The following is a 12,482-nucleotide window of genomic DNA, read 5'->3' as shown; positions in this document are numbered from 1 at the left end:
CCGACCGGACTCGACGTTCCATTACGTCAGAGTTCGAACGAGATCGAACGAGATTGAAGGTGATTTGGCCGTACAATGTCCTTGTTTGAACTACGGTACGGCCAAATCTCGTTCAATCTCGTTCGAACTCTGACATAATGGAACGTCGAGTCCGGTCGGTACTTGGACGGGAAATAGCCGGGGACCACCAGTTGCCATAGGCATCGCTTTTGATTTCTTGTCTGAGGCCGAAATACCAATTCTGATTTTTTTCCCAAAAGCATGCTATAAGTACATTGGCCATAGGCGAAAGATGCTGTTGGGTGGTCTACTTATAGCATGCTTTTGGGAAAAAAATCAGAATTGGTATTTCGGCCTCAGACAAGAAATCCAAAGTAATGCCTACGGCATCCGGTGGTCCCAAGCTATTTCCCGTCCAAGTACCGACCGGACTCGACGTTCCATTACGTCAGAGTTCGAACGAGATCGAACGAGATTGAAGGTGATTTGGCCGTACAATGTCCTTGTTTGAACTACGGTACGGCCAAATCTCGTTCAATCTCGTTCGAACTCTGACATAATGGAACGTCGAGTCCGGTCGGTACTTGGACGGGAAATAGCCGGGGACCACCAGTTGCCATAGGCATCGCTTTTGATTTCTTGTCTGAGGCCGAAATACCAATTCTGATTTTTTTCCCAAAAGCATGCTATAAGTACATTGGCCATAGGCGAAAGATGCTGTTGGGTGGTCTACTTATAGCATGCTTTTGGGAAAAAAATCAGAATTGGTATTTCGGCCTCAGACAAGAAATCCAAAGTAATGCCTACGGCATCCGGTGGTCCCAAGCTATTTCCCGTCCAAGTACCGACCGGACTCGACGTTCCATTACGTCAGAGTTCGAACGAGATCGAACGAGATTGAAGGTGATTTGGCCGTACAATGTCCTTGTTTGAACTACGGTACGGCCAAATCTCGTTCAATCTCGTTCGAACTCTGACATAATGGAACGTCGAGTCCGGTCGGTACTTGGACGGGAAATAGCCGGGGACCACCAGTTGCCATAGGCATCGCTTTTGATTTCTTGTCTGAGGCCGAAATACCAATTCTGATTTTTTTCCCAAAAGCATGCTATAAGTACATTGGCCATAGGCGAAAGATGCTGTTGGGTGGTCTACTTATAGCATGCTTTTGGGAAAAAAATCAGAATTGGTATTTCGGCCTCAGACAAGAAATCCAAAGTAATGCCTACGGCATCCGGTGGTCCCAAGCTATTTCCCGTCCAAGTACCGACCGGACTCGACGTTCCATTACGTCAGAGTTCGAACGAGATCGAACGAGATTGAAGGTGATTTGGCCGTACAATGTCCTTGTTTGAACTACGGTACGGCCAAATCTCGTTCAATCTCGTTCGAACTCTGACATAATGGAACGTCGAGTCCGGTCGGTACTTGGACGGGAAATAGCCGGGGACCACCAGTTGCCATAGGCATCGCTTTTGATTTCTTGTCTGAGGCCGAAATACCAATTCTGATTTTTTTCCCAAAAGCATGCTATAAGTACATTGGCCATAGGCGAAAGATGCTGTTGGGTGGTCTACTTATAGCATGCTTTTGGGAAAAAAATCAGAATTGGTATTTCGGCCTCAGACAAGAAATCCAAAGTAATGCCTACGGCATCCGGTGGTCCCAAGCTATTTCCCGTCCAAGTACCGACCGGACTCGACGTTCCATTACGTCAGAGTTCGAACGAGATCGAACGAGATTGAAGGTGATTTGGCCGTACAATGTCCTTGTTTGAACTACGGTACGGCCAAATCTCGTTCAATCTCGTTCGAACTCTGACATAATGGAACGTCGAGTCCGGTCGGTACTTGGACGGGAAATAGCCGGGGACCACCAGTTGCCATAGGCATCGCTTTTGATTTCTTGTCTGAGGCCGAAATACCAATTCTGATTTTTTTCCCAAAAGCATGCTATAAGTACATTGGCCATAGGCGAAAGATGCTGTTGGGTGGTCTACTTATAGCATGCTTTTGGGAAAAAAATCAGAATTGGTATTTCGGCCTCAGACAAGAAATCCAAAGTAATGCCTACGGCATCCGGTGGTCCCAAGCTATTTCCCGTCCAAGTACCGACCGGACTCGACGTTCCATTACGTCAGAGTTCGAACGAGATCGAACGAGATTGAAGGTGATTTGGCCGTACAATGTCCTTGTTTGAACTACGGTACGGCCAAATCTCGTTCAATCTCGTTCGAACTCTGACATAATGGAACGTCGAGTCCGGTCGGTACTTGGACGGGAAATAGCCGGGGACCACCAGTTGCCATAGGCATCGCTTTTGATTTCTTGTCTGAGGCCGAAATACCAATTCTGATTTTTTTCCCAAAAGCATGCTATAAGTACATTGGCCATAGGCGAAAGATGCTGTTGGGTGGTCTACTTATAGCATGCTTTTGGGAAAAAAATCAGAATTGGTATTTCGGCCTCAGACAAGAAATCCAAAGTAATGCCTACGGCATCCGGTGGTCCCAAGCTATTTCCCGTCCAAGTACCGACCGGACTCGACGTTCCATTACGTCAGAGTTCGAACGAGATCGAACGAGATTGAAGGTGATTTGGCCGTACAATGTCCTTGTTTGAACTACGGTACGGCCAAATCTCGTTCAATCTCGTTCGAACTCTGACATAATGGAACGTCGAGTCCGGTCGGTACTTGGACGGGAAATAGCCGGGGACCACCAGTTGCCATAGGCATCGCTTTTGATTTCTTGTCTGAGGCCGAAATACCAATTCTGATTTTTTTCCCAAAAGCATGCTATAAGTACATTGGCCATAGGCGAAAGATGCTGTTGGGTGGTCTACTTATAGCATGCTTTTGGGAAAAAAATCAGAATTGGTATTTCGGCCTCAGACAAGAAATCCAAAGTAATGCCTACGGCATCCGGTGGTCCCAAGCTATTTCCCGTCCAAGTACCGACCGGACTCGACGTTCCATTACGTCAGAGTTCGAACGAGATCGAACGAGATTGAAGGTGATTTGGCCGTACAATGTCCTTGTTTGAACTACGGTACGGCCAAATCTCGTTCAATCTCGTTCGAACTCTGACATAATGGAACGTCGAGTCCGGTCGGTACTTGGACGGGAAATAGCCGGGGACCACCAGTTGCCATAGGCATCGCTTTTGATTTCTTGTCTGAGGCCGAAATGCCAATTCTGATTTTTTTCCCAAAAGCATGCTATAAGTACATTGGCCATAGGCGAAAGATGCTGTTGGGTGGTCTACTTATAGCATGCTTTTGGGAAAAAAATCAGAATTGGTATTTCGGCCTCAGACAAGAAATCCAAAGTAATGCCTACGGCATCCGGTGGTCCCAAGCTATTTCCCGTCCAAGTACCGACCGGACTCGACGTTCCATTACGTCAGAGTTCGAACGAGATCGAACGAGATTGAACGTGATTTGGCCGTACAATGTCCTTGTTTGAACTACGGTACGGCCAAATCTCGTTCAATCTCGTTCGAACTCTGACATAATGGAACGTCGAGTCCGGTCGGTACTTGGACGGGAAATAGCCGTGGACCACCAGTTGCCATAGGCATCGCTTTTGATTTCTTGTCTGAGGCCGAAATACCAATCCTGATTTTTTTCCCAAAAGCATGCTATAAGTACATTGGCCATAGGCGAAAGATGCTGTTGGGTGGTCTACTTATAGCATGCTTTTGGGAAAAAAAATCAGGATTGGTATTTCGGCCTCAGACAAGAAATCAAAAGCGATGCATATGATTGAACGAGATTTGGCCGTACCGTAGTTCAAACAAGGACATTGTACGGCCAAATCACCTTCAATCTCGTTCGATCTCGTTCGAACTCTGACGTAATGGAACGTCGAGTCCGGTCGGTACTTGGACGGGAAATAGCTTGGGACCACCGGATGCCGTAGGCATTACTTTGGATTTCTTGTCTGAGGCCGAAATACCAATTCTGATTTGTTTTCCAAAAGCATGCTATAAGTGGACCACCCAACAGCATCTTTCGCCTATGGCCAATGTACTTATAGCATGCTTTTGGAAAAAAAATCAGAATTGGTATTTCGGCCTCAGACAAGAAATCCAAAGTAATGCCTACGGCATCCGGTGGTCCCAAGCTATTTCCCGTCCAAGTACCGACCGGACTCGACGTTCCATTACGTCAGAGTTCGAACGAGATCGAACGAGATTGAAGGTGATTTGGCCGTACAATGTCCTTGTTAGAACTACGGTACGGCCAAATCTCGTTCAATCTCGTTCGAACTCTGACATAATGGAACGTCGAGTCCGGTCAGTACTTGGACGGGAAATAGCCGGGGACCACCAGTTGCCGTAGGCATCGCTTTTGATTTCTTGTCTGAGGCCGAAATACCTATTCTGATTTTTTTTCCAAAAGCATGCTATAAGTACATTGGCCATAGGCGAAAGATGCTGTTGGGTGGTCCACTTATAGCATGCTTTTGGAAAAAAAATCAGAATTGGTATTTCGGCCTCAGACAAGAAATCCAAAGTAATGCCTACGGCATCCGGTGGTCCCAAGCTATTTCCCGTCCAAGTACCGACCGGACTCGACGTTCCATTACGTCAGAGTTCGAACGAGATCGAACGAGATTGAAGGTGATTTGGCCGTACAATGTCCTTGTTTGAACTACGGTACGGCCAAATCTCGTTCAATCTCGTTCGAACTCTGACATAATGGAACGTCGAGTCCGGTCGGTACTTGGACGGGAAATAGCCGGGGACCACCAGTTGCCATAGGCATCGCTTTTGATTTCTTGTCTGAGGCCGAAATACCAATTCTGATTTTTTTCCCAAAAGCATGCTATAAGTACATTGGCCATAGGCGAAAGATGCTGTTGGGTGGTCTACTTATAGCATGCTTTTGGGAAAAAAATCAGAATTGGTATTTCGGCCTCAGACAAGAAGTCCAAAGTAATGCCTACGGCATCCGGTGGTCCCAAGCTATTTCCCGTCCAAGTACCGACCGGACTCGACGTTCCATTACGTCAGAGTTCGAACGAGATCGAACGAGATTGAAGGTGATTTGGCCGTACAATGTCCTTGTTTGAACTACGGTACGGCCAAATCTCGTTCAATCTCGTTCGAACTCTGACATAATGGAACGTCGAGTCCGGTCGGTACTTGGACGGGAAATAGCCGGGGACCACCAGTTGCCATAGGCATCGCTTTTGATTTCTTGTCTGAGGCCGAAATACCAATTCTGATTTTTTTCCCAAAAGCATGCTATAAGTACATTGGCCATAGGCGAAAGATGCTGTTGGGTGGTCTACTTATAGCATGCTTTTGGGAAAAAAATCAGAATTGGTATTTCGGCCTCAGACAAGAAATCCAAAGTAATGCCTACGGCATCCGGTGGTCCCAAGCTATTTCCCGTCCAAGTACCGACCGGACTCGACGTTCCATTACGTCAGAGTTCGAACGAGATCGAACGAGATTGAAGGTGATTTGGCCGTACAATGTCCTTGTTTGAACTACGGTACGGCCAAATCTCGTTCAATCTCGTTCGAACTCTGACATAATGGAACGTCGAGTCCGGTCGGTACTTGGACGGGAAATAGCCGGGGACCACCAGTTGCCATAGGCATCGCTTTTGATTCCTTGTCTGAGGCCGAAATACCAATTCTGATTTTTTTCCCAAAAGCATGCTATAAGTACATTGGCCATAGGCGAAAGATGCTGTTGGGTGGTCTACTTATAGCATGCTTTTGGGAAAAAAAATCAGAATTGGCATTTCGGCCTCAGACAAGAAATCCAAAGTAATGCTTACGGCATCCGGTGGTCCCAAGCTATTTCCCGTCAAGTACCGACCGGACTCGACGTTCCATTACGTCAGAGTTCGAACGAGATCGAACGAGATTGAACGTGATTTGGCCGTACAATGTCCTTGTTAGAACTACGGTACGGCCAAATCTCCGTTCAATCTCGTTCGAACTCTGACATAATGGAACGTCGAGTCCGGTCAGTACTTGGACGGGAAATAGCCGGGGACCACCAGTTGCCGTAGGCATCGCTTTTGATTTCTTGTCTGAGGCCGAAATACCTATTCTGATTTTTTTCCCAAAAGCATGCTATAAGTACATTGGCCATAGGCGAAAGATGCTGTTGGGTGGTCCACTTATAGCATGCTTTTGGAAAAAAAATCAGAATTGGTATTTCGGCCTCAGACAAGAAATCCAAAGTAATGCCTACGGCATCCGGTGGTCCCAAGCTATTTCCCGTCCAAGTACCGACCGGACTCGACGTTCCATTACGTCAGAGTTCGAACGAGATCGAACGAGATTGAAGGTGATTTGGCCGTACAATGTCCTTGTTTGAACTACGGTACGGCCAAATCTCGTTCAATCTCGTTCGAACTCTGACATAATGGAACGTCGAGTCCGGTCGGTACTTGGACGGGAAATAGCCGGGGACCACCAGTTGCCATAGGCATCGCTTTTGATTTCTTGTCTGAGGCCGAAATACCAATTCTGATTTTTTTCCCAAAAGCATGCTATAAGTACATTGGCCATAGGCGAAAGATGCTGTTGGGTGGTCTACTTATAGCATGCTTTTGGGAAAAAAAATCAGAATTGGTATTTCGGCCTCAGACAAGAAATCCAAAGTAATGCCTACGGCATCCGGTGGTCCCAAGCTATTTCCCGTCCAAGTACCGACCGGACTCGACGTTCCATTACGTCAGAGTTCGAACGAGATCGAACGAGATTGAACGTGATTTGGCCGTACAATGTCCTTGTTAGAACTACGGTACGGCCAAATCTCGTTCAATCTCGTTCGAACTCTGACATAATGGAACGTCGAGTCCGGTCAGTACTTGGACGGGAAATAGCCGGGGACCACCAGTTGCCGTAGGCATCGCTTTTGATTTCTTGTCTGAGGCCGAAATACCTATTCTGATTTTTTTCCCAAAAGCATGCTATAAGTACATTGGCCATAGGCGAAAGATGCTGTTGGGTGGTCCACTTATAGCATGCTTTTGGAAAAAAAATCAGAATTGGTATTTCGGCCTCAGACAAGAAATCCAAAGTAATGCCTACGGCATCCGGTGGTCCCAAGCTATTTCCCGTCCAAGTACCGACCGGACTCGACGTTCCATTACGTCAGAGTTCGAACGAGATCGAACGAGATTGAAGGTGATTTGGCCGTACAATGTCCTTGTTTGAACTACGGTACGGCCAAATCTCCTTCAATCTCGTTCGAACTCTGACATAATGGAACGTCGAGTCCGGTCGGTACTTGGACGGGAAATAGCCGGGGACCACCAGTTGCCATAGGCATCGCTTTTGATTTCTTGTCTGAGGCCGAAATACCAATTCTGATTTTTTTCCCAAAAGCATGCTATAAGTACATTGGCCATAGGCGAAAGATGCTGTTGGGTGGTCTACTTATAGCATGCTTTTGGGAAAAAAATCAGAATTGGTATTTCGGCCTCAGACAAGAAATCCAAAGTAATGCCTACGGCATCCGGTGGTCCCAAGCTATTTCCCGTCCAAGTACCGACCGGACTCGACGTTCCATTACGTCAGAGTTCGAACGAGATCGAACGAGATTGAAGGTGATTTGGCCGTACAATGTCCTTGTTTGAACTACGGTACGGCCAAATCTCGTTCAATCTCGTTCGAACTCTGACATAATGGAACGTCGAGTCCGGTCGGTACTTGGACGGGAAATAGCCGGGGACCACCAGTTGCCATAGGCATCGCTTTTGATTTCTTGTCTGAGGCCGAAATACCAATTCTGATTTTTTTCCCAAAAGCATGCTATAAGTACATTGGCCATAGGCGAAAGATGCTGTTGGGTGGTCTACTTATAGCATGCTTTTGGGAAAAAAATCAGAATTGGTATTTCGGCCTCAGACAAGAAATCCAAAGTAATGCCTACGGCATCCGGTGGTCCCAAGCTATTTCCCGTCCAAGTACCGACCGGACTCGACGTTCCATTACGTCAGAGTTCGAACGAGATCGAACGAGATTGAAGGTGATTTGGCCGTACAATGTCCTTGTTTGAACTACGGTACGGCCAAATCTCGTTCAATCTCGTTCGAACTCTGACATAATGGAACGTCGAGTCCGGTCGGTACTTGGACGGGAAATAGCCGGGGACCACCAGTTGCCATAGGCATCGCTTTTGATTTCTTGTCTGAGGCCGAAATACCAATTCTGATTTTTTTCCCAAAAGCATGCTATAAGTACATTGGCCATAGGCGAAAGATGCTGTTGGGTGGTCCACTTATAGCATGCTTTTGGGAAAAAAATCAGAATTGGTATTTCGGCCTCAGACAAGAAATCCAAAGTAATGCCTACGGCATCCGGTGGTCCCAAGCTATTTCCCGTCCAAGTACCGACCGGACTCGACGTTCCATTACGTCAGAGTTCGAACGAGATCGAACGAGATTGAAGGTGATTTGGCCGTACAATGTCCTTGTTTGAACTACGGTACGGCCAAATCTCGTTCAATCTCGTTCGAACTCTGACATAATGGAACGTCGAGTCCGGTCGGTACTTGGACGGGAAATAGCCGGGGACCACCAGTTGCCATAGGCATCGCTTTTGATTTCTTGTCTGAGGCCGAAATACCAATTCTGATTTTTTTCCCAAAAGCATGCTATAAGTACATTGGCCATAGGCGAAAGATGCTGTTGGGTGGTCTACTTATAGCATGCTTTTGGGAAAAAAATCAGAATTGGTATTTCGGCCTCAGACAAGAAATCCAAAGTAATGCCTACGGCATCCGGTGGTCCCAAGCTATTTCCCGTCCAAGTACCGACCGGACTCGACGTTCCATTACGTCAGAGTTCGAACGAGATCGAACGAGATTGAACGTGATTTGGCCGTACAATGTCCTTGTTAGAACTACGGTACGGCCAAATCTCGTTCAATCTCGTTCGAACTCTGACATAATGGAACGTCGAGTCCGGTCAGTACTTGGACGGGAAATAGCCGGGGACCACCAGTTGCCGTAGGCATCGCTTTTGATTTCTTGTCTGAGGCCGAAATACCTATTCTGATTTTTTTCCCAAAAGCATGCTATAAGTACATTGGCCATAGGCGAAAGATGCTGTTGGGTGGTCCACTTATAGCATGCTTTTGGAAAAAAAATCAGAATTGGTATTTCGGCCTCAGACAAGAAATCCAAAGTAATGCCTACGGCATCCGGTGGTCCCAAGCTATTTCCCGTCCAAGTACCGACCGGACTCGACGTTCCATTACGTCAGAGTTCGAACGAGATCGAACGAGATTGAAGGTGATTTGGCCGTACAATGTCCTTGTTTGAACTACGGTACGGCCAAATCTCCTTCAATCTCGTTCGAACTCTGACATAATGGAACGTCGAGTCCGGTCGGTACTTGGACGGGAAATAGCCGGGGACCACCAGTTGCCATAGGCATCGCTTTTGATTTCTTGTCTGAGGCCGAAATACCAATTCTGATTTTTTTCCCAAAAGCATGCTATAAGTACATTGGCCATAGGCGAAAGATGCTGTTGGGTGGTCTACTTATAGCACGCTTTTGGGAAAAAAATCAAAATTGGTATTTCCGCCTCAGACAAGAAATCCAAAGTAATGCCTACGGCATCCGGTGGTCCCAAGCTATTTCCCGTCCAAGTACCGACCGGACTCGACGTTCCATTACGTCAGAGTTCGAACGAGATCGAACGAGATTGAACGTGATTTGGCCGTACAATGTCCTTGTTAGAACTACGGTACGGCCAAATCTCGTTCAATCTCGTTCGAACTCTGACATAATGGAACGTCGAGTCCGGTCAGTACTTGGACGGGAAATAGCCGGGGACCACCAGTTGCCGTAGGCATCGCTTTTGATTTCTTGTCTGAGGCCGAAATACCTATTCTGATTTTTTTCCCAAAAGCATGCTATAAGTACATTGGCCATAGGCGAAAGATGCTGTTGGGTGGTCCACTTATAGCATGCTTTTGGAAAAAAAATCAGAATTGGTATTTCGGCCTCAGACAAGAAATCCAAAGTAATGCCTACGGCATCCGGTGGTCCCAAGCTATTTCCCGTCCAAGTACCGACCGGACTCGAGATTGAAGGTGATTTGGCCGTACAATGTCCTTGTTTGAACTACGGTACGGCCAAATCTCCTTCAATCTCGTTCGAACTCTGACATAATGGAACGTCGAGTCCGGTCGGTACTTGGACGGGAAATAGCCGGGGACCACCAGTTGCCATAGGCATCGCTTTTGATTTCTTGTCTGAGGCCGAAATACCAATTCTGATTTTTTTTCCCAAAAGCATGCTTTAAGTACATTGGCCATAGGCGAAAGATGCTGTTGGGTGGTCTACTTATAGCATGCTTTTGGGAAAAAAATCAGAATTGGTATTTCGGCCTCAGACAAGAAATCCAAAGTAATGCCTACGGCATCCGGTGGTCCCAAGCTATTTCCCGTCCAAGTACCGACCGGACTCGACGTTCCATTACGTCAGAGTTCGAACGAGATCGAACGAGATTGAACGTGATTTGGCCGTACAATGTCCTTGTTAGAACTACGGTACGGCCAAATCTCGTTCAATCTCGTTCGAACTCTGACATAATGGAACGTCGAGTCCGGTCGGTACTTGGACGGGAAATAGCCGTGGACCACCAGTTGCCGTAGGCATCGCTTTTGATTTCTTGTCTGAGGCCGAAATACCAATTCTGATTTTTTTCCCAAAAGCATGATATAAGTACATTGGCCATAGGTGAAAGATGCTGTTGGGTGGTCTACTTATAGCGTGCTTTTGGGAAAAAAATCAGAATTGGTATTTCGGCCTCAGACAAGAAATCCAAAGTAATGCCTACGGCATCCGGTGGTCCCAAGCTATTTCCCGTCCAAGTACCGACCGGACTCGACGTTCCATTACGTCAGAGTTCGAACGAGATCGAACGAGATTGAACGTGATTTGGCCGTACAATGTCCTTGTTAGAACTACGGTACGGCCAAATCTCGTTCAATCTCGTTCTAACTTTGACATAATGGAACGTCGAGTCCGGTCAGTACTTGGACGGGAAATAGCCGGGGACCACCAGTTGCCGTAGGCATCGCTTTTGATTTCTTGTCTGAGGCCGAAATAACTATTCTGATTTTTTTCCCAAAAGCATGCTATAAGTACATTGGCCATAGGCGAAAGATGCTGTTGGGTGGTCCACTTATAGCATGCTTTTGGAAAAAAAATCAGAATTGGTATTTCGGCCTCAGACAAGAAATCCAAAGTAATGCCTACGGCATCCGGTGGTCCCAAGCTATTTCCCGTCCAAGTACCGACCGGACTCGACGTTCCATTACGTCAGAGTTCGAACGAGATCGAACGAGATTGAACGTGATTTGGCCGTACAATGTCCTTGTTAGAACTACGGTACGGCCAAATCTCGTTCAATCTCGTTCGAACTTTGACATAATGGAACGTCGAGTCCGGTCAGTACTTGGACGGGAAATAGCCGGGGACCACCAGTTGCCGTAGGCATCGCTTTTGATTTCTTGTCTGAGGCCGAAATAACTATTCTGATTTTTTTCCCAAAAGCATGCTATAAGTACATTGGCCATAGGCGAAAGATGCTGTTGGGTGGTCCACTTATAGCATGCTTTTGGAAAAAAAATCAGAATTGGTATTTCGGCCTCAGACAAGAAATCCAAAGTAATGCCTACGGCATCCGGTGGTCCCAAGCTATTTCCCGTCCAAGTACCGACCGGACTCGACGTTCCATTACGTCAGAGTTCGAACGAGATCGAACGAGATTGAAGGTGATTTGGCCGTACAATGTCCTTGTTTGAAGTACGGTACGGCCGAATCTCCTTCAATCTCGTTCGAACTCTGACATAATGGAACGTCGAGTCCGGTCGGTACTTGGACGGGAAATAGCCGGGGACCACCAGTTGCCGTAGGCATCGCTTTTGATTTCTTGTCTGAGGCCGAAATACCTATTCTGATTTTTTTCCCAAAAGCATGCTATAAGTACATTGGCCATAGGCGAAAGATGCTGTTGGGTGGTCCACTTATAGCATGCTTTTGGAAAAAAAATCAGAATTGGTATTTCGGCCTCAGACAAGAAATCCAAAGTAATGCCTACGGCATCCGGTGGTCCCAAGCTATTTCCCGTCCAAGTACCGACCGGACTCGACGTTCCATTACGTCAGAGTTCGAACGAGATCGAACGAGATTGAAGGTGATTTGGCCGTACAATGTCCTTGTTTGAACTACGGTACGGCCAAATCTCGTTCAATCTCGTTCGAACTCTGACATAATGGAACGTCGAGTCCGGTCGGTACTTGGACGGGAAATAGCCGGGGACCACCAGTTGCCATAGGCATCGCTTTTGATTTCTTGTCTGAGGCCGAAATACCAATTCTGATTTTTTTTCCCAAAAGCATGCTATAAGTACATTGGCCATAGGCGAAAGATGCTGTTGGGTGGTCTACTTATAGCATGCTTTTGGGAAAAAAATCAGAATTGGTATTTCGG

The sequence above is a fragment of the Branchiostoma lanceolatum genome, chromosome 10, assembly GCF_035083965.1.
Source record: "Branchiostoma lanceolatum isolate klBraLanc5 chromosome 10, klBraLanc5.hap2, whole genome shotgun sequence".
NCBI classification, from domain to species: domain Eukaryota; kingdom Metazoa; phylum Chordata; class Leptocardii; order Amphioxiformes; family Branchiostomatidae; genus Branchiostoma; species Branchiostoma lanceolatum.
The sequence above is the reverse complement of the archived record's forward strand: the minus strand, read 5'-3'. Positions refer to the sequence as shown.